The sequence below is a fragment of the Podarcis muralis genome, chromosome 3 (genome assembly GCF_964188315.1).
Source record: "Podarcis muralis chromosome 3, rPodMur119.hap1.1, whole genome shotgun sequence".
NCBI lineage: Eukaryota > Metazoa > Chordata > Lepidosauria > Squamata > Lacertidae > Podarcis > Podarcis muralis.
This window is the reverse complement of record NC_135657.1, coordinates 58,340,258-58,367,867: the sequence shown is the minus strand read 5'-3', so window position 1 is coordinate 58,367,867 and position 27,610 is coordinate 58,340,258.

The window sequence follows — 27,610 nt, the reverse complement described above, 5'->3', positions numbered from 1 at the left end:
TGGGTGTAGAGGAAACAACAACTGAGCTTACCTTTAATTAGATCAACTGAAAATTATATGTATATAAATCATGTTTTGGACATGGGATAATCTTGCAGCCACTTTCTGCAGGACACATTAGGAGGGGGGATTTGGTTGGCCTTAAAAGGCTGAGCCCACTTCATCATCCTTCAGGGTGTTTCTCACAGTACCACCCCCAGCTCAGATGTTACATCATGCGGTTGGCTTGTCACCTGCTAAGGACTAAGTAGGTTATTACTATTACTATTACTGGTCCTCATCATTGGCAACAGGGATTTTTTTTTCACCTACTCCTTGCTGCAGTGAGTTTGGGGGCATCAGGGATATTCCAACTGAATTAGTGAATCTATCAGTTTGCTTCAGGTGAGGACGGAGGGAGTTAATCAGAGGCTACCTCAGTGTGTATCCTGAAGGGGCACTTAATCCAACCAATCTCCCTCAGTTGGCTGGCTTGAGGGGCTATAGAAGGGGAGCTCTCTTTGGACTCTGGCAGTCTTATCACTTATAAGGCTGTCCAGTCATGGAGGGTGGGGGGGCAGCCAGGTGCCTTCTCAGCACACTCTTAAAAGGAGCAGGTGGAGAGAAGCATAGACAAGTCCACAGAATTTGGTACTTGGAGCCAGGGCACACCCCCAGCCAGGGACCCTCAACATGGGTTTGTTAGCTTGTCACTAACATGATTTTGCTAGTTTCAGGTCTCTTAAGTAAATAAGGCTGGTGCTTATTTACCGTGTACAGCATATTGCATCTTCATATATTGGGTATGGAAGGGGGACAATCAGTTCATAAGTCAGAACACAACAGCTTCTGTGCAATGAATACCTGCACTTCCTCTCTTCCCTGAAGTTGTTTTTCCTTTTGATTAGCTTCCTGTTTTACCTCTAGGAAGATTTTTTTCCATTACAACCATTTTGTAATTGCATTCCAGTAGAATTCACAATGACTCAATATATTTGCAAAAATGAGGGCCTGTTTTCTTCTTTTGGAATACTGGTATAAATAAACAGTCCAAAGTATTTTATCAAGATATTCACAGCCATTGGACCCGTAGTTAATGATTGGCTTGTTAAGTGTAAAATGCTTCTCAGCATTTCCTCAGGGTACTTGAACTAATACATTCATGGGAATAAAGGGCATAATTCTCCTTTCACTTACAGCCGTAACACTTTATTGAGTACAGTGGAGTCAGTCTTGACCTCCCTCTCACTCATGGGAAATGAGAGGCAGTTCCAAGACATTTGATATAGCTGGATTTTGTACAGCATGGAGACATGTATTCTTCACTTCCTAAAAACATAGGATTTTTCAAGGTTAGGATTTTCTATGATCAGTTAACTTCTGGGAAGAGAACACTGACCTTTGATGTTTTTTCTAATATCTATTCACCTGCAGAAATACAAATTGAGCAGAGGGGGAGGGAATAGGTGGCTACCCAGGCAGACAACAAGCAGCACCATTTCCCAAAGCAGTACCATTCCACAGCCAACTTAGACTTCTTTCTCCTTTTCTCCCTCGGCAAGACAATTACTTCAGCCCCAAGCAGGTTTTGGGTGTGTCATAAATCCAAGTAGCTTATAGCCACAAGCCACCAAACAGTATTAAGCAAGCGCCTTTAGATAAACACTAAAAGGCCATCTTGCATATTATTACTGTTGCTGTCATCATTATTTCTTACCCATCCTTCATTGTAAGGTCCTAGGGCAGAGTACAACAGTATAAAGATACAATATTGAAATCAGTTTGTACAAAATGGTGGTGCCAATAGTGACAGACCCCACCACTTCTTCTTAAACAATGCTGTGCACAGATGGCTCTCAAAAATTGCCCATGCACACAGCTGGATTAGGACCATTGTGATGAAGAGCCACAATGTATAAATTGTTTCTAATTACTGTGGGCACGGGATTTTTCACCCCTGCAGATAGATTAGCTTTCTGGCCAAGAAACTGAAAAGGGAAAAAACATATTCTATCTGCGAAGGTTATGTTGAAGAATATTTGCATACATTTAAGATCATTTGCATATCTTTTTAAAAAGTCACCAGCAATTTATGACCCATTGTGCTCTGAAGAGATCTTAGAAGCAGGATGAGAAATTTACCCTGAAAATGACCATTTTGTATTTCAAGTGTGATAACAAGTCTTCATAATGTATCTGCATATTTTATTATATTATTTTGATAGTGCCATTAATGCTCGTGGCATTTTAAAGATGCATAAAAGACTAATTCTCTGCCCCCAAGGAGAGTTTCATATTTAATGCATACCCAATAACATCCCTTATACATCTGGCAAGTTTACGATCTAAGATGTATGAGGGATGTGATCAAATAGTGGAGGAGGATCAGGGGACAGTGGCAAATGTACAGCCATGATTAATGAATGAGGATGCTGATCACAAAGGTAATGGCATCTTGAAGTTTTGCCCTATTTCTACAGTCTCGTAAATCTACTCCTTCCCTTCTTCGTGAGTTTGAGCATATCTAGAGATGAAGGTAAGAAGGATCCTGGGTGGAATGTCTTAGAAGATGAGTCGTAGATATTGCAATAGGCAGTCAACTAAGAAAATTTGGCTGGTCATCATTAAAGTAGCGTCAAAGCAGGTTGCAGTTAGACATTGTTGGATTCCCCATATTGCATGCCAGAAATATAGGGTGATAGCCAATATCAGTCATACTCGAAGTAGATCCACTGAAATTAATGGACGTATACATTGGTTTCAGTGGATCTCTTCTGAGTATGAGCTAATTGGATGAGATGTGGGTGGGTAGATGGTGGAGGGGGACCTTTTGTGGGTAACATAGCATTGATTTACGGATTGATTGCTGGGATTGTTGAACAGAATATTGGAATAGATCGATCTGTTCCAGCAGAACAGTGGCTTATTATGTTCATTTAACACATATTAGTCACATCTAACTGATAAGACTCTGGGTATATAGTCTTGCTTTATACATTGAAAACATATTGGTAATCAGGCCATGCCTAGGCTACATTATTTCTGTACTAGAAATATCTCAGAATGCCCATGCTCTCCTTGTGTATCATAATTGGCATCTGTAATGCTAAATATGCAAGTTTGCCACCCACAGTACTACACTGTGGGTGATACAATGCTAATTTTTTAAATACTATTTTATTATGGGCTTGCATTTCAATCATTGTTGTAAGCCTCTCTGAGCAATGTGAATGCATTGGAAGGGCAGGATGTGACTCTTGTGAATAAATAAGGGTGTCGTCTTGGCACCTACATGCAGGCCAGTGATATTAGACTGCAGTGGAGACAGACAGTCTGCAGCAGGATGAGAAATTTACCCTAGAAATGACCATTCTGTATCCATAGCAGTGACCAGGGGAGGAATAACTGCTGGGAGGAGCGCAGAGAGAAGAAACACCATGGTGCATCTGCAGCAGCACAACCAGACACTTTCATCTGTCCCAGCTACAACAAAACATGTCTCTCCTGTCTCGGTCTCTACAGCCACAGCAGGTGCTACATCCTTTCAACAGTTTGACTTCACCCCCAAAGGCTCACTCCTCCATTGTCATAAAATAATATGCATGAGCAAAGATAGGAGCTGTTCAGTGTACATGAGGTATTAGTGCCGGGTGATTATTTTATGACTAACACAGAAATAGGTAGTATGGCTTAAAAGAAACTGAATAAAAGTCAAGGTGAAGAATTACGCCAGTTCTGTAAACATCCAAAGTATTTATGCTGTTCTTAACAAATGCCTCCTAGGTTTCTTAGCACATTGAGCTAAGATTGACTTTCATAGAGCATAAAAATTTAGACTTGCAGAATATTTTGCCAGCCAATTTACTTATCAGACAGCAATGATATCCCCCTGCTGGCTTTGTAAAGCCTGGGGACACACACCACTGTGGATATCTCCTCTCATCTTCTCTTTTATGTGAGCCCTCTGACAACTTTTAGGAAGAACACGTCCAACTTCTTTCTCTGGAGAAAAGCCTTTTCATTGTAACGGAAACTATTTGAGGGAAATAAACATATTTTGAATTTGCCAAAGAAAGCTGCCAAAGGAAGATGGAATTCATATCCCAGTCCGGGGCAGCAATCCATTTATGAGAAACAGGTTTCTGAAAATAAATCAGGATTACTATAGCACTGTCTCTTTTCCAACATGTAAATATTTAAATAGGTGCATGCAATAAATGTGTTTGCAAACGTATGCATTATACTGGCACATCTGTCAGAGAGCAGAGGACCCTGCTGAAAGCACATTTGGTAACAAGCCTGAGTTTGCCTCTTTCTCATCTGTGAAATGGCCCTCATAGTGCTGGTCAGCTATTAAATGTAAGTGAGGAGGAACAGCTGGACAAAGAAGAATCTGGAGAGAAAAACATCTCCAAGCCACTGGAAAACTTACTGTGAAAACCAAGCATGAGGAGGAATCCAGGCTTCTTGGTCCTATGCAGAGATTGTTCTCTGGGTCTCCCACTTAAACTCCCTCACTAACCCCCTCACAAATCGTGCCCTCCCTAAAAGAGGGCACGTGTTGTGGTGAGACCTGGAGACTGACCTCATGTGTTGTGGGTGGGTTGGACTGGTTAGCCACAACACCCCATTGGTAGGTCCCTCGATGTTGGGTTCAATCTGGCCAATGGGGCACAGTCTAAATGGATCGAGGGACCTATATATACCCATGTACGTGACCCAGAGCTTCTTCTTTTGGCTCTTGCATTTGGAACACCCACCCACCTCTCCCTACTTTTCGGGCATTGTGCGATTGACCTTGCTATGCTGTCATGTGTCGTCTATCGTTGGGACAGGGACACGGCAGGAATTTTCCCACTGTTGCCATTTGGGTTTCACCTGCCACATAGCAAATCATCACAACTTGTAAGGTTAGAGATAGGCTCTGGTTCAGGTGATAGGGATGGGAGAGCGGTCTCGCCATCCCTATGTGAAGGGTATTCCGTTAAAGGAATCCAGGGACTCAACTGGTTTGGTCAACCCCTGTGAGGAGGTTGTGCCCGTGCCTGCCCAGGTGTTCACCCTTGGCTGACCTATGATAGAGCTCTGGGTCAGTGCTGCCTACGAGGGTGCAGGGAGCTAGTTAAACCAGAGCCTATGCAACCACTCACCTTCTGTAATCAATAAAGTTGTGGCCTAAATTCTGCCAAAAACCAAAGCTAAAATTTGAGTGAAGTGTGAATTTATTTAGGGAGAAGGTCTCTGGGTCTGAACACGCAAATGCCCATTTGCAAGGCCTGTTCACGAGCTCCCAGAAACTGCAATGAGCTAAGTTCGACTGCTGCTGGCTGCTGCTCACTTCCTCGTTCAGCCTGGCTTCCTCTCAGCCAAGGTAATTTAATCAGAAAACACAGCTAATGGGTGTAGCTCAGCCTCCAGATCTGTATATTCTGTTGGACTCTCCATATCTGAGCCAGTATGTTGGAAAAACTTGTTTAAAAAAAAGATGTAAAAAGGAGATGTAGTTCTTCAATGTGTTAACTTGCTGAGGTTCTTTGAATTTAAGGGCCATAACTCTGTGGTAGCGCAGAGTGAGACTCTGGCATCATTAAGAAGGGCTTGGAAAGTCTTCTGTTGGAAACCCCAGAGACCCACTGACTGGCATTGTGGACAATGTGGAGCTAGATGGACCAGTAGTCTGACTCAGCATGAATCAGCTTTGTGTGATATTCCAGAGACTGTGTCCAAAGAAACAAAAAGCAATTTTGATCCAACTATTGCTGGCCTGGTTATGCTATATTTCATGTTTACCTTTATATTTCATGTTTACCTTTATATTTCATGTTTACCTTTACATTTTCATGTTTACCTTTATTTAGTAGTTTTTTAAAAAAATTAAAACTATGCTTACATTTTTCTGTCAATACAACCCATCCTTATTTCATATGATATAGAACATAGTTGTAAATGTGTTCCCAAAGATAGAATTGACAAGAAATTGGTGAACTTTTGGTTTGACATGTTCACAAACACAAAAAGCTGGTGTCCCTGGCATTTATGAAAGAACAATGTGTACTATCAAAACTCTAGAAGTTATATTCTAGAATATACTCTAGAAGTTATATTCTGCAACAAAAGAAACAGTGTTCAATTATTTTAGAGGGAGTGTATTTACAGGAGATACAGAAACCATTTTTTAAAAGAGTATATGTGGAGGAGCTTTACAAACGAAAATTACATGTTTGATAAATTTAAAAAACCTAGATTGTCACAGCAATGAAATGTCCTTCCACACACAAAAAGGTGGGTTATAGTATAGTATAATAATCAGATAAAACAGTGGAATCCTATGGATATTTACTTGGAAACAAGTCCAACAAGTTCAGTGGACTTACTCCTAGGTGAGAAATCTTAGGTTTGCATCCTAAGGCTTTGACTTAAGTGAGTCTAAGTCCTATTAAACAGAGTGCAACTTACTTCTGAATAAACATGCATAGGATTCAGTTCATGGAAACATTCTTACATTCTTACAAGGGCCCATATTCTAATGCTTCATTTGTGATGGGGTTTCACATTCTCTTCCCAAGGGATGAAATGCTTGACACTCACAATGAAGAAAAGCCTGCACAGAAATTACATTTTCTTAGCGGTGATTGTGAAATTCCTGCTCACATGAGCTTCTGGAGCCCAGCCCCAGAGATTAACAATCGACTTTCATAGTTAAGCATCCCAACTTAAATTATGCTGCAGAAATGCTGGTCAAATATTTTATACACTGAATAAGGACTCGGGTGAACTCTGCTACCATTTTCACCACTAGGTCATTTAAAAATGTAGAAGCTGAATTTAATTTATTAATATTGGTCAGTCTGGGCTATTGCTGCTAAGGTACAAAAATGTCTAGTGCTTAGGGGACCATTTCCCCACCCAGTTCAAGCAATCTTTGTTATATTTCAATCAACATTTTGTGTTTGAATCCAGAAGAACACAAACATTTGTCAAAATGTCGTAAAATATGGTCATAGCTGAAAGAGCACATTGTCTTACGTAGCTCTCCTATTTGGTGCTCATTGTCAAACTCAAGAATCCACACACACACCACCCAAGACAACATTTTAAAGCTTCATATTTTATATTTTGCGCCAGCCACAGAATTCTGTTATACCATCATTCGTTATACTGAGCTTGGTCAGCATTCCTCCCCAACCCTTTTGGATGGGGGCAGGCTGGCATAGGCTGGAACTACTGGTGGTGTTATTTCAATTCACCCACAGTGCAAAGGGGTGTAGACATTGCATGGGGGGCATTAAAATGTGCAGATCTAGTGCTCTTGTCACTTCAATTGATGGGCTGGCTACCACTGTTGCTGGACTACACATTGCTTGGTAAGACTTCTGGGAATGGGACTGGCCCAGCACACCAGGGAAAACCCACTAGAGGACACACCCTTTAAATCAGCCCATGAAGTACACATGCTCCATATCTGAGTCTGAAGGTCCATGGCCTTAGACTGGACATAACAGCAGCCTGCACTGAAGCATTAAAGGTAAAGGTAAAGGGACCCCTGACCATTAGGTCCAGTCATGACCGACTCTGGGGTTGCAGCGCTCATCTCGCTTTACCTGCAGGGAAAGGCCTTGTTTGCACTGGAGCTGTATCTACTATTAAAGTCCTCTGAGACCTTTGGGTTAGGCAGTGGCAACATGTAAATCTTAAAAAGTTATATAAGGATTTGTAGAGTTTAGAGGCAGGTCACCAGGGGACAATTTCTGAGAAGTCTTGTCACATTAGTGTCATGATAGAATCTGTGTGCCTGAGATACTGTTAATACTCTGCTCCCCACCCACCCCGAAGGTTGTGATGTGATGTGATTTTCTAAATGAAGTTCCTGAAATGCCATAGATATGAATGTTCCATGCCTATGTTTAGAGTCCTCTACTGTTTAATACCTTGAAGCAATGGGAAGAACCCTACACTGAATAAAGTAAATTAAGTAACTGGAACTCATCCCTCTATTTATTTATTTTTTAATGCCTGTCATCTTTTAGCAGATGTGTCTGTATGAAGGCCTTTGAGACATTCACATGATGAAAACCTAAATGGCATTTTCCACAGCTGGAGATCTTCTGCAAATATGGAGCATACTCAGATGGGTGGATGGTGTGTTCCTCAATATCTGATGCTTTTGCCTCAGGGCCATATATATGATGTTCTAGCATGTGCTAGATGTCATTGGACTCCAACTCACATCAGCCCCAGGCAGCAAAGCCAAGGGCCAGGAATGAGGAGGGTTGTGGTCCAGAAATATCTGGAGGGCCATAGGTTCTTCATCTTTCACCTTGCATTACTAATGGCAAGAAGAACATTTTAGAAACTATTCTTTGCATTACCAGTGCCTTTTCTTATGTTCACAGAATTCAAGACAATTCACTCATAAAAGATTTCCCCAGCCTGTTTTATAGGGCCACAAATTACCTTTGTTGAGTTAGTATAGCAGAAGATGGAGACAGTATGGTTTTGCACAAAGAAAACTAAGGTACTCCCTTTGTCTAGGCAGCTATCCATTTCAATATTTGTCTAACATTTTTATTATGGAAATTCAGTTTCTGAGCTCTGGATGAAGAATGCAGTATTCAGCATCATAAATTGACAGAACAGAGCATATAAAACACTCTAGTTCTGCTGTGAAGTCAAAGAGTATTGTGAAAGCAATCTGTCCAATTTTGTTCAGAGTTTGGGAAGTTTGCTTGAGCCTGTTTATGTTCTCTTTTCTTCTGGACTGCAGTAAATGACTTTGTCCTGGTTTATACATCACTCAGTTTCTTGGCACTTGAACTTCCAATCAAATGGAACATTGCTGGTCCCTATACGATCACATGACTGCATCTGCTGGGTGTGCATAGCCCTTGGAGAAACTGGAAATTGCCACTACCTCTCGTGGGAGTCTGCTCCACTGTTGAACAGCAATTACTGTCAGAAAGTTCTTCCTGATGTTTAGTCAAAATTTCTTTTCTTGTAACATGAAGCCATTGGTTTGGGTCTTAGCCTCCAGAGCTGGAGAAAACAAGCTTGCTCCATCTTCCATGTGACAGCCCTTTAGATATTAAATGGTCAATGGCTTGACTCTAGCTTTCTATAGTCCTCTATCATCTGTTCCTATCCACATTATAGAACTGTCTTCCAAAAAAATAAAGAATACCCGTATCTATTTCTCATCCTTTTTGCTGCCAGTTGCAGATTTTTCTCACCAAGCCTTCATGGGTTTTTGGAACTATGTATTTGAACTCTGTATTTCTTTTTAAGCTGAATGTTAGTTTTTTTAAAAAAACAACAACTGGTGTATATTGTATTCTTTATTTATAGTTTCTATATTTTTGTGCTTTTTATTGTTATAAGCTGCACTGAATGCTCCTTGGAGGAGAATTTCAACACACAAATACTTTAAATATATAAAAAGAGATATGCCAGATAATCCTGGTTGCTCTTACAGAATCCTGAATTCTTGGCTTCATTGTATGCTTTCTCCACCTCCCCAAACCCCTCCAATATCTGGTCCTTTTCTTGAGTTATTCTGTTCTGTTTTTCTAATAAAGCTACTATCCTTAATCATTTTCTTTCCAGCAAATTTCTGTCCCTTGCCCACAGTGAAACCATATTATCCATCTAATTTGGAGGAAATGTACCAACCGGCAAGCAAAAATAACACCTTTTTTATTTAAACAGGTGTTTGCCTTATAAGCTGATTTGTTTTTCCCCTGCTGCTCTGTGCTTCGATTTGTATTTTAAATTTAATTATGTTTTATTTTAGCTAGCTGCTTTTTTTCTTTAGTGATCTCCTTTATCAGGTTTTTATATAGTGTTATTGTGGCATGGCAACAATTTCTGTTGTGAAATATATTGTTAGTTACTCTGGGCATTTGTTATGGGAAGGTGGAGCATAAATGTAACACATACCCACCTACCATTGTCAGAATAGAATTAAAACTGATATGGAGCATAGAAGAAAGCCTTGCTCTGTTTGTCCTGTTTAGAGGGTATATACACCCCTGTATGCCAGCCAGATTCTAAGCAGCTGAAGCAAAAAAGCAAAACTTAATGTTTGTTTGTTTTCTGGAAAAGAAATCTGCTACAAAGGAATATTGTTTCAAAAGGGGGGTTCAAATCCTTGGTTTGCTCCCATCCCCGGATGCCTTAGACAGTGACTGTGAGGCAGAGGGAGTGCAAAAGTGTCTGCCTCAGGGATTCACCATCAGCTTTGTCTGTCAATGGAAGGAAGCTAGTAGACCAGGAAGAACCACTGGGGACTGCTTCCATCTCATTCCCTCAGCATCTGCTGGGAGAGGCAATTGCCTCACTCTGGCTAATGGTGGGGTTGGTCCTGCCAGACCCTCTGAGGACTGCTACAACAAAAGGTTCTTCAAAGTGCTTCAGATGTTAGGCCCAAGGCAAAACGAGCATTACAAATTGGCTTTTCTAGCTTGCCACCTTCTCTAAAAGAGCTCAGAATCTTTCCACAGAGAGAATCTTTTTCTTCTTTCTTCCCACCACAATATTATCGTTATCCAGAAATGGTCCTACTGTTTTTAATGGGGTTTACTCCTTTACTCCAGTGTAAGTGTACTGAGGACCACAGCCACAGTTTTGACGATGTTTGTGTTTGTTCATGGTGAGACCCTTTATTTAACATGTGGCTTGCACTGGCTTGTGCCTAATTAAAAAGCTCACTTAAAATAAAATAAAAACCCCTAAATACTTTCAAAAAGGGACCCCAGTGTAAACCAGGAAATTATTGGCAAGTTCTCTCAAAGCCGAAATAGCGCACCATTTCAAGTCTATTTGGGAAAATGTAATCGTGTGCATTGCCCATACTTAACAAAATGTTCCATAATTATATTTCAGAAAAGTATCTGGTCATTAGAAAAGTTATACTGGAGAGGAAAGATATTTTTATAAAGCTCTCTAGCAGTGCATAAACTCTGTAGGTTGAGGATTTACTGGTAATATGGGACACATTCAATGTCTATTTCGAACACATATAATATAATTACCTCTATATAACATAACAATTTTCTCTAAAATATCCTCATCTCTCTGTGCACTTGAATAGTGCTAGCTTGTTGAAAATTGAGAGAACTTATTAGGTAAATTGGTTGGCTTTATGCATTAGCTGAAACCCACCAACATGGGTTCAATATCGTTTATGTCAAGAGCAGATTCTGAAACAGGGACACATTGAGATGTATTCCAGTTAAAAGAGAAGAGTGCAATCTCTTTGGGCATGTAAATACACTGACTGGAAATAATATTTAGTTTCTGGATTCCCCCAAAACCAATTGTGACATTCCAGAAAATAGCCAGCCCAATCTTTAAACCTGACAAAGCTAATGCAAAAGAGAAAATAGGTTTTTAGGGTAGTTGTTTTTTTCAGTTTTGAGAGTTATCCATAAAATGTAGAATCACTTTGGATGCTAGTGACTCCAAAGAACCTTTTCGAGCTCTATAACATTCCTTTTGAGGTGAAGGGACCAGAATTGACCCTACAGTTACCACACAAGCAAATTCCAAACTGATTGTCAGTAGTATAAGATGTACCAAAAACATTATGGGTTTGCACCCAGTCTCTGAGGCTGCCTACTTGCAACTTCCTTGGCTGTGCCTCAGGCTTCTATTGAGTCTTTTAGCTTTCCTTCATCTTCATCTTCACCTGCTTCTCTCTTCCCTGAATCATGGATGGTCTATTAGATGTTCCCAGCCTAATGGTCCTTGCCTTTCTCCCAAACCATCTATGCTACCTGCACCTTTGGCTGCCCCCCGCAGGCTTTAAAGTAGAAATGCTGAGAGGACCTTTTCTTCCCCAACCCTCCCCAAACTAATGGACAAGGCCTCACTTTATAGCTGGGTCATCGGGAGACAAGCATTTTGTTTGAATCTAAATAAGGCCATTTTAATAATGTGTTTCAATCTATTATTTGGCCAAGGTGTCACAAAGAACATGTATTTGAAAGCTTTATGGCTCCCAAGGTTGTGATAGGATTTGTGGATTCATACTGGGAAAAGCCTTGAATGATACTCCCTTATTCTGTTTATGATATTCAGTCTATAGCTCATACACATCAGAGCTGTCAGAGTATTTATCTCCAGATAGTTAAAACTTGAAAACGTGACTACTAACCCATTGCAAGGGGAAAGTAACATCTCTATCATTTTAATAGTATGTTTTTATATCTAAAGCATTTCAGACTTAGATAGTAAGGAGGATGGAAGGAAAAGGCTTGGCAATATATCTTCTTAATCCAGTGACCAAATGCTTATAGTTTCGCTTCTTTAAAATCTTCATTTTCTAATGCACAGTGGCAGATTCTATTATTGTTGCATGTTGAAGCTTGTGTTTAGCATCTGCACTTTCCTAATACAGAGTAATATCTCAGAAAAGGGAACTCCAAAGCTCATCTTCAAAATCAGAAGTAGCAACATATTTCAGGAACAAGGCAGGGCATACAGCTACTGAGAAATGGGCATAGTGAGGCCCCAGTTAGCAATATTCATAATTCTGGAAGCTGGGTTATGGCAGAGAGGGGTAAGAACATCGTAAGAGCCTTGCTGGATCAGACCAATAGCCTGTCTACTGCAGCATCTTACAGTAGTCAATCACATTCCTCTGGAACATGAAAGCAACAGCCCTCTCCAATATCTGTTTCCCAGCAACTGGTATTCAGTGACATACTACATCTGAACATGGTGGTTGCATCCATTCGTCATGACTGGTAGCCATTAATAGCCTTATCCTCCATGAATTTGTCTAGCTCAAGGTTCTTCAACCTTGGAGCCCTGGATGTCATTGGACTATAACTCCCGTTATTCCTGACCATTGGGTAAACTGACTGGGGATGATGGGAGTTGTAGTCCAATGACATCCAGGACTCCAAGGACCTCCTTTTAGATTCTCCTTTTACATCCATCTAAATTAGTAGCCATCACCACATCTTGTGGCGGCACATCCCAGAAGTTAATTATTCACTGTATAGCAGGCTGATCTGTAATATCCCCAGCAACCAGTATCAATGAATGTCATTGTTTTCTGCTTATTGGGGACTCTACAGAATGGTCTTTGCACATTGCTATCTTTATAGCCTCCAATAAGTGCCTTTCTGTTGTTGTTAGGAATTAATGATGGATGGTCCAGCTGTGCCTCCTTCCTGCCTGGTCCACAGCCTGGCAGCTGGACCTGTCATATTGCAGTTGGGCAGATCTCTCACTCATTTGCAGAAAAAGTAACTCATTTGCAGTAGAAGTAGACAAAGGGTGAGGAACCTGTTTCTCCAGATGTTGCTGAACTATAACATCCACAAACCCTGACCATAAGCTAGGATGTCTGGGGCCAAGGGGAGTCACGGCAAACAACACTTGAAGAGCCACGGGTTCCTCATCCCTGACTTAGACTAGTTGGCATTTGGAAAGGGCCCCCCCTGCAATGACACAGCGCAGCCATTGTAAGGTGATGGGGGCACTAGACGTCCTCCCTATGCAGATGCTTGCTCTTATCTGCTTTCTGGTTTGCTTGTATGCATGCAGTCTCCCGGTAGCTTGTTTTCTGTTCACACTCTGGGCAAATCCATGTTTAAGTTTGACTTCTATATTATGAAGACCACTAAAGTTACAGAATTAACTGATTGTGTATCGATGTGCATTATAAAGAGCACTTACCCCCATGCCACATAAACTCATAACTTCCATTTTTGAATGCCTACTTCAGTGTTGTTATTTTGTATCCTTAATTACCTCTTTGCCTTACCATCCATGTGCAACAACCACAGTCAAATTAGCAGCCAATCTTCAACAGCCAATGGCATTCTACATTAGGCAATAAAATTGTGTTAGCTCTTCAATAGTGTTTTCATGTTGCTTTGACATCTAAATGGGAGGGGGACCTCCCCCTAGACTTTTGCGTTTTAATTCAAAATGAATTAAGAATTAAATGGACAGCAGTTGAGCATATTGTGCATGCCATTTAAAACTTACAGTAGATTGAGCTAATATAGCTTGACCTAAGTGTGCTTTATGGAACACTTTAGTTAATGGAATGTACCCTTTCTGAAGGGAGCTCTTTTCACAAGAAAGCACTCTACCAGACAGAAATGCACAACTAGCTTTTGATTGGACATTTCGCCATGCACATGTTTGAGCCAGTTTAAAAACAGGATTGTGGGATATCAGTGTGTGTCCTCCAGTCCATAGTGCTAGAGCTGAGTAAGGGGCTGGATTGTGAAGCGCTTTGAACAGGGACGGGGGCAGAAAACAAACTCCAGCAGATTTATAATGGCAGCCTATCTGACAATTTACATAGGCTGTTTCAAAGCCCTGTTTCCTAAAGACAGCAATGAGGCTTGAGCACATACAAATTCTCAGTCATGGGCAGTTCCCTGGCCCTTTCCCTAGTCACCACCCACCCAACTCACCTGAGGTGTTGGGGGTACCTGGTCAGCCTCTGGACAGAAAAGGCCACTTTTTAGACTCTGGTCTCCTCTTTACATATTAATCTGTATTACTTCACTTATTTCAAAATATCATGAGCCCTCCTGCTCTTTGTGCTGGGCTTTGGACATCTCCCAAGAGATTCCCCGATATCGCCACTTCCTCTGAAAACAATCCCAGTGCATGGGTCAGTTGATGTGAATTCCTTCAGTTCCTGCTTCAAGCCTAAAAAAAATCCCTGATATGGGTATCTTTGGCTTACTGTAAGAATATGCCACACATAATGCCGAATGCTGGGAGGTGATAATAAATAATCATAGCAACCTGCCCATGGTGCCAATATTATTAGATGGATGAGGGTGCAGTTTCTTGAGAGTTAAATGACTGATCAGGAGCTATGGAAGGTAACTCATCACCAAATAAAAGTGCTATGTTTGATCCCTGGAGATAAAAGGTAAAACAGAGCATCATAGCCAAACAGCATCATCCATTATTTGGATTGCCAATAGTCACAATCTGAGACGTGATTAATATCTGTATACACTCAAACAAGGATGAAATAGCCAGATACACTTGAGTATAGAAAATGGAACAAGAGGGGAAGTTTTTTGAAAGATGCAGAAGCAGTTTTACAGAGTTGTAATTAGCTCTGAATGTACCAGTCCAGTTTACCCTGTATATTGTGAAGAAACTGAATCTTTGTTAAGGTGTATTTATGGACTGGGATTTCTATCCAACCCCATTCCACAATCTTGGGCAAGAATACATGGGTTCAAAACTTCATGCATAATGAGAGTACATCATGGATTAATGGTGCTGAAAGTAAATTAGAAGACACGGTGCAGGCAATAAATAACACATGTAATTGAAAGGGCCCTGGGGCTGACAAATTGCAAAAAGAAAATCTGGTTTTAAAAAGTCTCTTTAATACATTGGGAATGAAGAAAAATTCAAATGCAGCAATCAGAGACTCATTAATCGCTGCATAGTCTTCCAATGTAAGCACTTTAATTTGTATGTATAAGGAGAGCCAAAGTTGCCAACTGTATCTAATCAGAACTGTGTATTTCCCTTTTCAGAAGAGCTGATAAAGAGACTTCTTTTTTTTTTTAAGCTGAATAGACCCAATATCACATTTGGCTCACACATGTAGCTGGTGATTCAGTAGGCTGCCAAAATATCTGGAGCAAATATACACCAACAGAAAGACCTCCTAGCAGCCAGGTGAGTGGGTGAAATTTCAGGAGGAAGGTGATGGAGAGAGTGGAAGTTAGCAAGGTGGAGAAATGCCCATATGTCTAATTACGGCAGGCATGAGGAATGCCATCTCAAGACATGTCCAGTATTTGTTCATTAATATTCATATTTCCTTTTTGCGAATCTGGTTTGAGAAGGAAACAAGCTCTTTAATTCATTCTGTATGACACACAGAGGGTAAATGTTGTCTCATTCATCTGAAAGAGGACTCGAACAAAAAGGTGTTTTGCTGCCTTCATTGGTATAATCAAACCTAAAGAGAGAGACGATTTATTTTATTTATTTATCCTGGAACTCCAGCAGACAATCTTAACATATTACTGAAAAAGCAGTAGGCATAGTTAAGTTAAAATGTTTCTGGATATTTTTGCAAAACTCTGCAATGGGGTTACTCCAGGTCACTGGTCAATGGATATTGAATTGCAACCTTCACGATTAAATAGACACAGCAGTTCCCATTTGTTAGTATTCTCTTTGTACCTAGATATGAGAGTACAAAATATCTCTCTCTCATCTTGGTCATGAACAGCACATGTGACACAGAAAATTAACGTGTGTCTCAGTAGAACAGAGTTGAGCTGCAAGCCAAGAGAGCATCTTAGGCTAAGCAGATGTTGCTTCTTCGACAAATGTAGTCAGAGAGAGAGAGAGATGGCTGACCAGTCCTGCTCTTTTGTTACCTGGGCAGGTGAGGTCACACCCACCTCTAGTCACATGCAGAGGAAGTCTGTCCCAGCCTAGGAGAAACAGGAAGTTCTGACTGGCTGGTCCAACTCTAGGGATGTTGTACTTGACTGCTCTTGTGATTCACATCCCATACCTTGCCCCCAAAGGTACACTCCTCCATTGTCTCTCGAGGCAAATGAATGCCAACCAATATGTGCCTATAAAGTCATGCCTATAAAGGGCACATATATGTTTTGCACCCAAATACAAAAAGTGTCATAAGCAGCAGCCTATAGAATGGTTCAAGTACATCCGAGTTCCTCTAAAGGAGAATCCCCCATCTTCCTGATGGTATGTAAGTGAAGACACTTAAGTTTGAGGGAGACAAGTGGAATCAAGTACAATCTCCTTGATCGCTTGCAGCAATTAGTGGTGAAAAATGTAGAATGTCAGGAGCCAATTTGAAGCTGAATATGTTGGGCTGGGGGGCCGAGGAAAACAACATGAAACATGTACTGGTAAATGCAAACAAGTTCAGTGCTTACATTTACATAAGATGCCAATAGAATTCTTAACATTTATCCACAGAATTTAGCAAAGGACAGTAATGAACATCTTCAGCACGAGACTTCTAAACTGAGCATGACATTAATGAGAGAAACTATTTAATGTAGTTCAGCACTGTTTTGGTGACCATTTTAATTGGGTTGCTGCTATCGAGGACAGAAAACCTGCTGACAACATCAGAAAGCCATGGCTTGCAGTGCAACGCCTCCTCAGATGATTGTGCTGCACGCTCTGCATGTATAATGAATGTGTTGGGTCTCTCAGCATGTCACCCTTTCCAGGAGGGTAATTTGCTGCAGCCCTTGGATAAACACATGGGGATTCATTATCAAGCCTGTGGCCACTGATCTGAGCAGCCTTTCCCCCTCTTGGGAACACATGGAAGAATATCACAGCTCCTCCATTTCGTTGGCTGTCATTATTGTTTATGAGGTCGCCGGGTCTTAATTTACAGTATGCGGGGGGTGTTAATGGAAGGGTCTTTACATGTGTAGAAGTATGAAGCAAGCATGACTTTGAGGGGAGAAAGGAAAAGTTACTTAGTACTAAGGTTAATGTGTCTGGATATATTGGTCTTCCCATACATATACATACAGTGGTACCTTGGGTTACAGACGCTTCAGGTTACAGACTCTGCTAACCCAGAAATAGTAACTTAGGTTAAGAACTTTGCTTCAGGATGAGAACAGAAATTGTGCTGTGGCAGCGGGAGGCCCCATTAGCTAAAGAGGTACCTCAGGTTAAGAACAGTTTCAGTTTAAGAACGGACTTCCAGAACGAATCAAGTTCTTAACCCGAGGTAGCAGTGTATTGAAACTCATGATTCCAACTCTAGCAACCATGGAAGTGGCAACATTTTTTTCTACCTTGGGAATACTATTGAGATATTTCCATCTACACTGTGTCGCAAGTAGGCTATATGTGTGGCTGTGTGTGCACATACACACTGGTACACATACACACTGAAAACACACACACACACACACACACACACACACTGAACACACATATGTAGTATACAGATGCAGCACTATGGCAACCCTAACCACATACAAAACACTATGTAAGCATATGTTATACAATTTTCTGTCATCCAGATTATTTTAAGCTGGTCTCTGTGTCTATATATATGAAGAGGTGCTGTTTTGTGCACACCTGGTTAAAAGTAATAATGGGAACTGAAACCATCTGTTTTATTATAGGTGGGCTACTTTAATAATAATAAAGACCACTATGAAAGCTATTAAAGAGGGGAGAAACTTGTGTAATATGCATATGTTACTTCAACATACTTTTTATTTGCAATACAGTTATGTGAGCATTTCTATGCAACAGCTAAAGTCAGCATCCTATTGTACATTTTTAGTACATTTTAGGGGTGTGCACAAAACCACAAGCTTTGTTTCGTATTTGCATCTTAAGTGTTTTGAAGCAGCCTGATCTATTTTGGATATGCTCTGAGTCATTCCAATTTGATAAGCTATTCAGGTCTGAATCTGATCTGTCAAATTTGATGCTCTGTTTCAGCCCGATGACTGTAATCGGGGAATCAAAAAATGGATATAACTTTTCTCCTTTTTGCATAAGTGAATGAAATTTGAAGGCAAAGGAGTCTCCCCAGAGTGGACTAGGCCTGTCGAATTTCAGACAGATAAAGCCAAGGCTTTTCATTCTGGGAACTTTTAAAGGTTTTTTTATAGGGTATTAAAAATTTCTGCCAAAGCTGGGTGAGAGTTGTGGAAATGGTCACCCATTTTGAAGGAATGAAGTCTACCAAGTTTCAGAAAGATAGGTGCAGCAGTTCTCCCATAACGACAAACTTGACTATTTTAGTGCAGTGAGGGAACAGAAAATATGTTCCCTTCACTAGTATTTTTGTGGGCAATCAGTTTGAAAACATGAGGTGACATGTGAACTTTGTGCTGCTACAAGTACATGCAAGGCTAGACTTTTCTAAAGCCTTGTGCTCACTTGCAAAAGTGCAAAGCTCTTTGTTTGCCAGCTTCTAGCACAGCAATACTTCCTGGGATGCTCATGTGTATAATGCAACGTCGTGTAGTTTCATGAGTGTCCCAGGAAGTGCTGCTGAGCCAAAAACCAGCATGAGAACTCTGTGCTGTAGGATGTGAGTGTGATGCTTTTATTTAAGCATTTCAGTGAAGAAAGGCTCCCTCCGTCAACTGTGAGGCTGGGGGAGTGTTTGTGGGGAGGCTGGCCTGCGAAGGGCCCTCTAGGCTGCACATGTAGGGCCTCTGTTTCTGAATAGACATGGATAGGATCAGGATGTCTGTGTGAACTAAGCGGAAGTGATGGAAGTAAATAAACCAAACAAATTCTTAATCTCCGTGCTTTCATATAATTAAACAACAACAGTCTGCTCCCAGTATCCTTAGTCATTGTCTCGACCCAGTTATACAACTGGTGTCTCTGGCCCTGCTTGCTTTTGATTAGAATGAATGCAAAAGAAACTAATAATGTTTCTAAAGCAGGATGTAAATGGAAGTGATTACTTTGAAAAGCTAACTTTACAGGTAAAAGTTTTGACCTGCAGTTGAACTCACAGAGTTTGCCAATGGGATGCTTGTCCTTAATTTGGTATGTATACTATGGGGAAAAGAGTTATGTTTTGATGATAAGCACTGTCAGAGATGTAACTGTCTCTCCTAACAGTCAAGGCTTTGAAGTGATTTTTTAAATGTAACGCTTATCTTGTTGTCCTGCGCCTTTGAGAACAATACCTTCTTGTGAGGTAACATCTGGAGGAGAGAAATTCTTAAATTATTTAGAATGATACATGACAGGTTTAAATAATCCGCCAGTTTCTTTTTTAAAAGACATGCATGCAAAAGCATAGACCTCAAGGTAGCATTCCTCAGAGTCCTTCAGCATTAGGGCTATATTATTTTAGTAGGAATGGAAATTGTGCTATTTCACTTTAAGAAAAGGCATGAAGAAAATATTTGTTATCTTTGAGTACATTATTTTCCTTTTGATGGAGTGATAATTTGTGGAGCGGTACAGTGTAATTGTATGCATGTCAACTCAGAGGTACGTCCTGCTGTGTTCACTGGGGCTTACTCCTAAGTAAGAGTGCATAGGAGTGAAGCGTTATAGTGCAATTCTATGCATACTTACTCAGAAGTAAGTCCAGCTGTGTTTCCTGGGGCTTACTTCCAGGAAAGTGCGCATAGAGCATAGGAAGAGTCCTGCTGGATCAGCTCAAAGGCCCATCTATTCCAGCATTTTGATCTCACAGTCTTCAGCCAGTCGCCTCTGGGAAGCCTACAAGCAGTACATCAACAGAAAAGCATTTCCTGCTCCTCATCACCTGGTGCTCAGAAGCACGCTGCCTCTAATAGTGGAGGTGATATATAGACATCGGTATCAACTGATAGACTTATCCTCCATGAATTTATCTAATCTCCTTTTAGAGCCTTCCAATTGGCGGCCTTCGCTACATCGTGCGGTAGCAAATCCAATATTGTAACTTAGTTCTGCATGCATGCCGTAGTACAGGTTTATATAATTATGCATGGCAGGGAGAAAGAAGCCTTTCTGCCTCTCTTTTATGGCAAGAACTTGGGGTCGTGTCTTGAAATTGATTGGTGGGGGATGTAGGAGAGACAAGAGAAAGTACCTCCTTCCACAATTCATAATTAATTGGTAGAACTGGCTGCCTGAAGGATGTGATGATGGCCATTGGCCTAGATAACTTTAAATGGAGTTTAAATGAATTCAAGGAGGATAGATGGATCAGTGGCTACTAGCCAGGAGGGGTGGCTATACAGAACGTTTGGGTTCAGCTGCAGTGTGCAATTGAACACTAATTGCTGAAAAGGTACTGCAGGAGAGCAGTTTGCCATTAGGCCCTGCATGTGGGCTTCCCCAAAAGCATTTACCGTAACTGGTCACTGCAGGAAACCAATGGCTGGACTAGCACTAGAATGACCACGGATTTGATCCAGCAGGGCTCTTCTTATGTATTTAACAATCTTACTTGAAGCTAAAGTTTTTAGGAAGGGTGCTGATGCAAATAATGCATGTTGGTTTGCTTCTTTGTCTTGAAACACCACTTAAATTCAAAGGGAATCGCAAAGTGGCATGCAACATGATAAAAGCATAAAATACAGCAGAAGAAAACAATGCCATAAAAATTCAGAGAATCCAAATATAACTAATCAACAGCAACCACCCAGGAACACAGAAAGCTTTTTAGCATGCGGGGGGGGGGGGAGCTAAAATAGCTGGTGTATGCCTTATTTCTAGAGGGGGGCTGTTCCACATTGCAAGTCCCACCACATACTAAAAGCCCTTCTCTAGCCAGCTGCAAGGCAGATATCAGGATATCATGTTATGAACTTCCTGCACGGAAAATCCCATTGTGTGAAACCTGGCTATATATCATCACACATGAGCAGGGACAACTGTCGAAATAATTTTACTTTGAACTATTCTTTTAATTATACAGAAGAGCAAATATGAATAACCCATTCATTTTACTTGCATATATACATCTCTATGTACAAATGTGACAGCCATCCATTTCATTCTGTTTCTACCATAAAACTACTTTCAGTGTAGGGAATGTGTAAACATGTGAAGCAGACCATAGACACAGGGGAAATCAAGGGATGAACAAAGTGAATGGTGAACATGGACAGAGTGCTTTATTTTTCTTCTTTGGTCATCACTCATAGCCGAGTAAGATTGTCTTCCATGAACATGGTCTTAACACTGAGTCCATAAGTGACTGTAGAGGCCATTTCTGGATCCACACATCCTTCCACAGTGGGGACAAAGGTTTCTGGAAGGGAGTTGATCACAGTGAGGGTTTGCCAAACGTGCCTTCCTCTTAGCTCATTTCTCCTTTTCACCCTGAGTTTGTGCTTCTTCAAAATCCATGAAACCTTTGGTAAAGGTTGTTCTCCAATTGGAGCGCTCGCAGACCAGTGTTTCCCAGTTATCAGTGCTTATGCTACTTTTTAAGGATTTGCCTTGAAAGAGTCTTTAAACCTCTTTTGTTGACCACTGGTATTTCTCTTTCCATTCTTGAGTTGGGAATAGAGTAGTTGCTTTGGAAGACGATAATCAGGCATCCAAACAACATGACCAGTCCAACAAAGTTGATGTTGAAAAATCATCGCTTCGACACTGGTGATCTTTGATCTTTCCAGTACACTGACATTAGTTCGCCTGTCTTCCCAAGTGATATGTAAAAAAATTTGGAGACACCATTGATGGAATCTTTCAAGGAGTTGGAGATGGCGTTTTTAAATGGTCCTATGGCTCGTCTATCACTCAGTTTTCTTTTCGGTGTGATTCTTTGACCCTCAAACCAGTAACTGTGATAACTGCCAGCTCTCTTTGTATTTCCTATACTCCTCCTAAACTGTGACATTATTTATTGTTTTCCATTTGTTCTGTTGTGTTGTTACTTTGGGGAAAAAATCAATAAAAATACATTTTTTGGAAAAAAAACCAGAGCCATTTGTAATGTGCTAAGGGGTTTTCTAATGGAGGTGATCCCAGCATTCAGAAGGGGAATGAGTTGCCATTCCTTAAGCCAGGAATGGAGAACTTGTGGCCCTCCACATTTTGCTGGGCTACATAATAACTGGCCATTGGCAATACTGGCTGGCTCTGATGTGACACCTAGAGGGCCACAGTTTCCCTAGCCTGGCATTAAGTTATCCTGCTTCAGGCAAAAGGAACCTCCCTTCCCTAGGCACATGCTTCTTCTGTTCCTCCTTTCCTATAGTCTTTGGCTTGCCCTACACCTCTTTGAGATCAGGGCAGCAAAGCCAATAGCAGCTTGGGAACTTTATGGAGGGTTGATTCAATGACCTGGGAGTGGTGCGGATGCATTGTGGGAAGAAGAGAGAATGGGCAGAGCAAAGAGCGACATGGCCAAGAGCTGCAGAAGTGACGAATCACATATTGATTTGAAATTAGCTAGACAGGTTTTTGGCCGCAAGCCTTGTGCTGTAATGATTTTTATACGAGTTGAAATGGAGAACGGAAGACTGTAGAGGTGGGGGTGATGCTACTGGGACCTGAATGCGAAGAATGAGAGCAACATACTGAGACACATTGCTAGGAATCTGTGTTACTAGGACAGAATATTAGATGTGGCTTGAAATGCCAACCAAATCAGATGCAAGGTGTGCCCTCTCTTCCTGTATAACCACAGGGGCTCACAGTGTGAAGCAGTGGGATCTCAGTGGTGGCACAACAGGACATTGGCCTCTCGTTTTTTTAGCTTTCCCTTCAGTGCAAATGCTACTGTTCATTAACAAATTTTCTGAAGGGCAACTGACACCCCAATGGGGAGGTGCAATCTATATTGTACTCTGATAAAGCTTTACGCAGACATGTTGCGGTTCAACAGTGGGATTAGCATTTGCTCTGTTTAAGACATTTAACCTAATTGGGCTAACTTTGAAGATTTGCAATGAATTACGCAAAGTACCTGTCTATGGCAAAGCCTGATCTAATTGCATAACTAAGAACTACTGTCAGGAACTAAATACCTTTGGTGTAATCCATGCATAGCCTATATAATTTTGGCATATTTTAGTGAGGTTAGTTTGTCACATTGACACAATGAGGGCAAGCCATAAAAACCCCATACGAAGGGGGTTGTACCTCCTCTAAATCTCGCAAACACATGCAAAATATTAGTAAATCATAGGCTTTCTGGTAATTATAGTGAATTATGAACATTTCAAAAGTGGGAAGTGCAATGCAGGCTTAAAGTGCTACTTTATAATTTGCATCAAGCTGAGTCTTCTTAGTGTTGCCCCAGAATCAAAGAGCATATACATGTGAATAACTACAACACACAAGATTGTGTTAATATTATGAGTGCAAGGGCAAAACATATCCATTGACTTCTATAGGTCTAATCTGTGTAGACCTTAGTTGGAGACGACAGCCTCATATTTGTGTGTGCTCCTTGCAGGTATAAAAAGGCTTCTATGGATTTCATTTAATGAACCTTAAGAAATTTGTTCTCTTGAACTTTAAGAAAATGACAAAATGGCGTAGGAGGATGTTTGGTCAGGGCAGAGGCCCGAGGGTCAGATAGAAAGGGAAGGCTGCATTTGGCCTGCAGGGTCTAATGTTCCCCAGCTCTGTTCTACAGTTTATTTACTCCAAGTGGTGATCTGTGTCCATGCAGCCAGAATCTCCTCTTTTCTCTCTGTTAGGTGGGTGCTCACTCTTTTCGCCATAAAGGTTACCTTAGTACACCATGAATCTGTGGGTCCAGAAGCCTGAGGAGGCGTCACAATTCCATGAACTGTTCCAGTAATAAATTACAGTGGCAGCTGGTTGCCATTGGCTTACTACCATGACACATTACGTGGGAGAGTTGGTGTAACGTGTTCATGCTTTATTATGTGAAAAACATTACTGGTAGCCCTTAAGTCACTTGGGAGAAGATCTTAATCAAAGTTGATAGAATGATAACTAAGTAGCAAATAATTCACAAGTTGAACTTTAGCTCTTTTCTACATTAACCAGTAGTTTCTGAGGGTCTGCCTCTCCTTCCACCACACACTCCTCAGAGCCCTGCCAGTCCCTGACATGGGGCCACAGTTGACTGCCGCGTCAGGGTCCAGGCAAGTGTAGCCTTTCCATCAATAGTTCTGATCTCCTTTGCCCTTATCCAGTTGCTTCCCACTTTTTACTTCCTAAGTCTATCCTTTTTCTTTGTTTTGGTCCCCACCTATGCCTCCATGGCTTAGTGGCTGTGGGCAGGAAAGTTCTCTGATGGATAAATTTTACTAAGTATGATCTAGATCAGGGGGAATCAATGCCTTCCAGATATTGTTGGACTCCAACGCCCATTTTTCTGACTGTTGGCTGTGCTGACTGCAGCTGATGGGAGTTGGAGCCAACAATGGTGCCTCCCTGTTTGCCCCTGAATAGTTGATGGGCTATTCTGACCAGGAAAATACATTTTCCTTGCACCTGAACATGTAAAATCCAATGAATTTTACACCAATAACCAAGCTTTCCTGCTGAATAGTATTGTGGGAGTAATTTATTAATGCTCAAACACACACAATGCTGTAAGGCTAAGCCAATAAAAACTCTCAGTGTAACTGATCATGAAAGAGTTTAAATAGCATGGGGAGTTTTAATGTAAAGTCATGGGGAAAATTATCATTTGATGCAGCAAAAGTAATTATGAATCATATAATTTCCTAGCGTGTGTGTGTGTGTGTGTGTGTGTGTGTAAGCAAATACCCGGTAGCCATCAATTCAAAACTATTTATAATTTTAGCTTGTATAATTGTAGCACGTTGCATTTCATATTTAGTATTATTGAAAGATGCAGATTATTTTTAGCACCACAAACATTTTCAGACTGCAATACTTCTTTGTCAATTATTAATTTCTTCATTCACAATGCTTGAAATTGCACCCAGGAGCCTTATATTTCTAAATTTTCTTTCTTGATTAATTTCTCTTTTAAAAGAATAGGAAAGATATAAATATGTAGGTTTCCATATATTCAGCTCTGTCCTAATTAATGCAAACACTCTGCAAGTCCCTTTAGCTGTGGCAATAACACTAATGGGTTTCATTAGTGAGTCTGCATCTTTCATTCTCCCTAGCAATACAAAAAATCATTGATGCTTCCAGCCTCAGAAACATTGCTAGAGTAAATAGATGTGAAATTGAACTTCACTTCCTGTGTACTCTTGGGAATGTTTTCTGTTCTAAGCTGCACATTGAAGAGTAAAATTGCAAAATAGTTTGGTTCTCACCCCTCCCCCCCCCCCCCATTACGACTTGCACACAAGGCTGAGATCTTTTATGATTCGTCTCATGTACGAAGAACCTTCATTTTGGGAGACTTGTAGAATGAGGATTGTAACTTTTCAGCACAGGAATTATCAGATGGCAGGATAACTATCAAGAAGCAAATGTTTTATTGGTTGTTGGTGATATATATATTTACTTGGTGGTTATAAATTGGCACCAAATCATCCTGTGTTTTTCCAGCAACACCAGCGAGTGTTTTTCTAATGTGCAATTTTCTACACCAAATAAATGCTCGGTTCAGAATCAGTTTTGTGCAGTGCTACTCGAAAATTGCTGCAATTCTGAGTTAGCAGTCAAAGAAACAGGGAGAGAAGCGGAAAGGGTATTTCTTTGTTCCACAAATATTATGCAACGCAAAACATTTGTTGCATGTTCCTGTGTGATTTGAAGGGGGCAGGGAAACAAGCTTGAAGGACTCCAGGTACTCTGATCATGTGTATGAACTCTATTTCCTGTAGAGTTTGCTTGCTTGGGGCTGAAAAAACTGGAAAGTCACCACACTAGTACATGTAGAGAGACTGTGCTTGACTTTGTGACTTGTGTACATTCTTGATGCTAAGGATAAATTTGTGTTTGTTTGTTTGTTTCACAACCTATTTATTTATTAAAATCTATACACCACTTGATTGTAAATGATATCTTCAAATTTCAAATGAGTGAAAAACAAGTGCAAGTGGGAAAATGGGTAGTAATTGCTTTTGTTTTCCATGCATAGGTATGCTAGACAATGCTAGTGAAAGTCATCTGTTATGGGTGAGGTGAGGGTGCTTCTCCCTTTTCACCTTCAGCTATTAGCTCCATCAAAGCTGACAGCACTGGCCATCTGTTGTGGGATGCTTTAGAATTCTCCCTTCTGCTACATGCAAAATTTTTTGGACCGGAGCCACAATAACCAAACCCCCAGAGGTGGTTTTTTGGTGGTTTTTTAATGGCGCTAAATGAATAGTGTCAGCTTCCATCAAGTAAATATTGTATTGTGCTCTTTAGTTAAAGTAGTATACTGTAATTATGGATCTTTACATCTCAGTGTCTGTGTAACAAGTTTTAATACCTGGTAAACCACTTTGAAGCCTTTCTTTGGCCTTAAACACTGTATAAATTAATAAACAAATGGTGATATGTAAGTTAAATGATGAACACATGTAAGAGCTCAGCCCTGTGGTCAGCAGATACACTTGATGGCTCTGTGCTGGATTGTACTACTTCAGATTGTGAGTGGGATATCAAATGATTGACTGCTACACTAAAAAAGAAACACAAAGCCCTTCTCCTTGCACATACAAAACAAACATGCCGGTGGGAGAAAACATAAAGCGTTTTGAATTGCAAAGAAGAAATATTATCATGAACTTTAAAAATTGCAGATGAAGAAAGATGGAAATAATTAGACTCAGCATGGAGGGAAAACACAAATTAATTATTAAACAGGAAAACAGAAAGTGACTGAGACTGGCAAAATAAAGAATAAAATGGAGCTTGCAGCATAACCCACCAGAGATGGGTGAATGGAAAATAGACAGGGAAACTAAACCGTGATAAGAACAAGGACTGGTAATGTCACAAAAGAATTAAAAGCAATCCAGGCATCATTTTATGCAAAGTAGCATATGATCCAGGATTCAGAAGGATGAGGAGACTAACAACAGCAGAAAAGGCCCTTGGTAGCGAGATGATTAAATATCTTCAGAAGAGGAACACAGGTGGATATAATGCAGACATATATAACCAGCTATTTATAAACCTTTTGAAGAACTACAAAGTGAGTTCCATTTCATTAAGCAGAACTTCTTTTCAAAGATCTGACATTTCTGCTTACAGGTTTGACATTTTCTGACAACAGGTAGTGCCATGAACA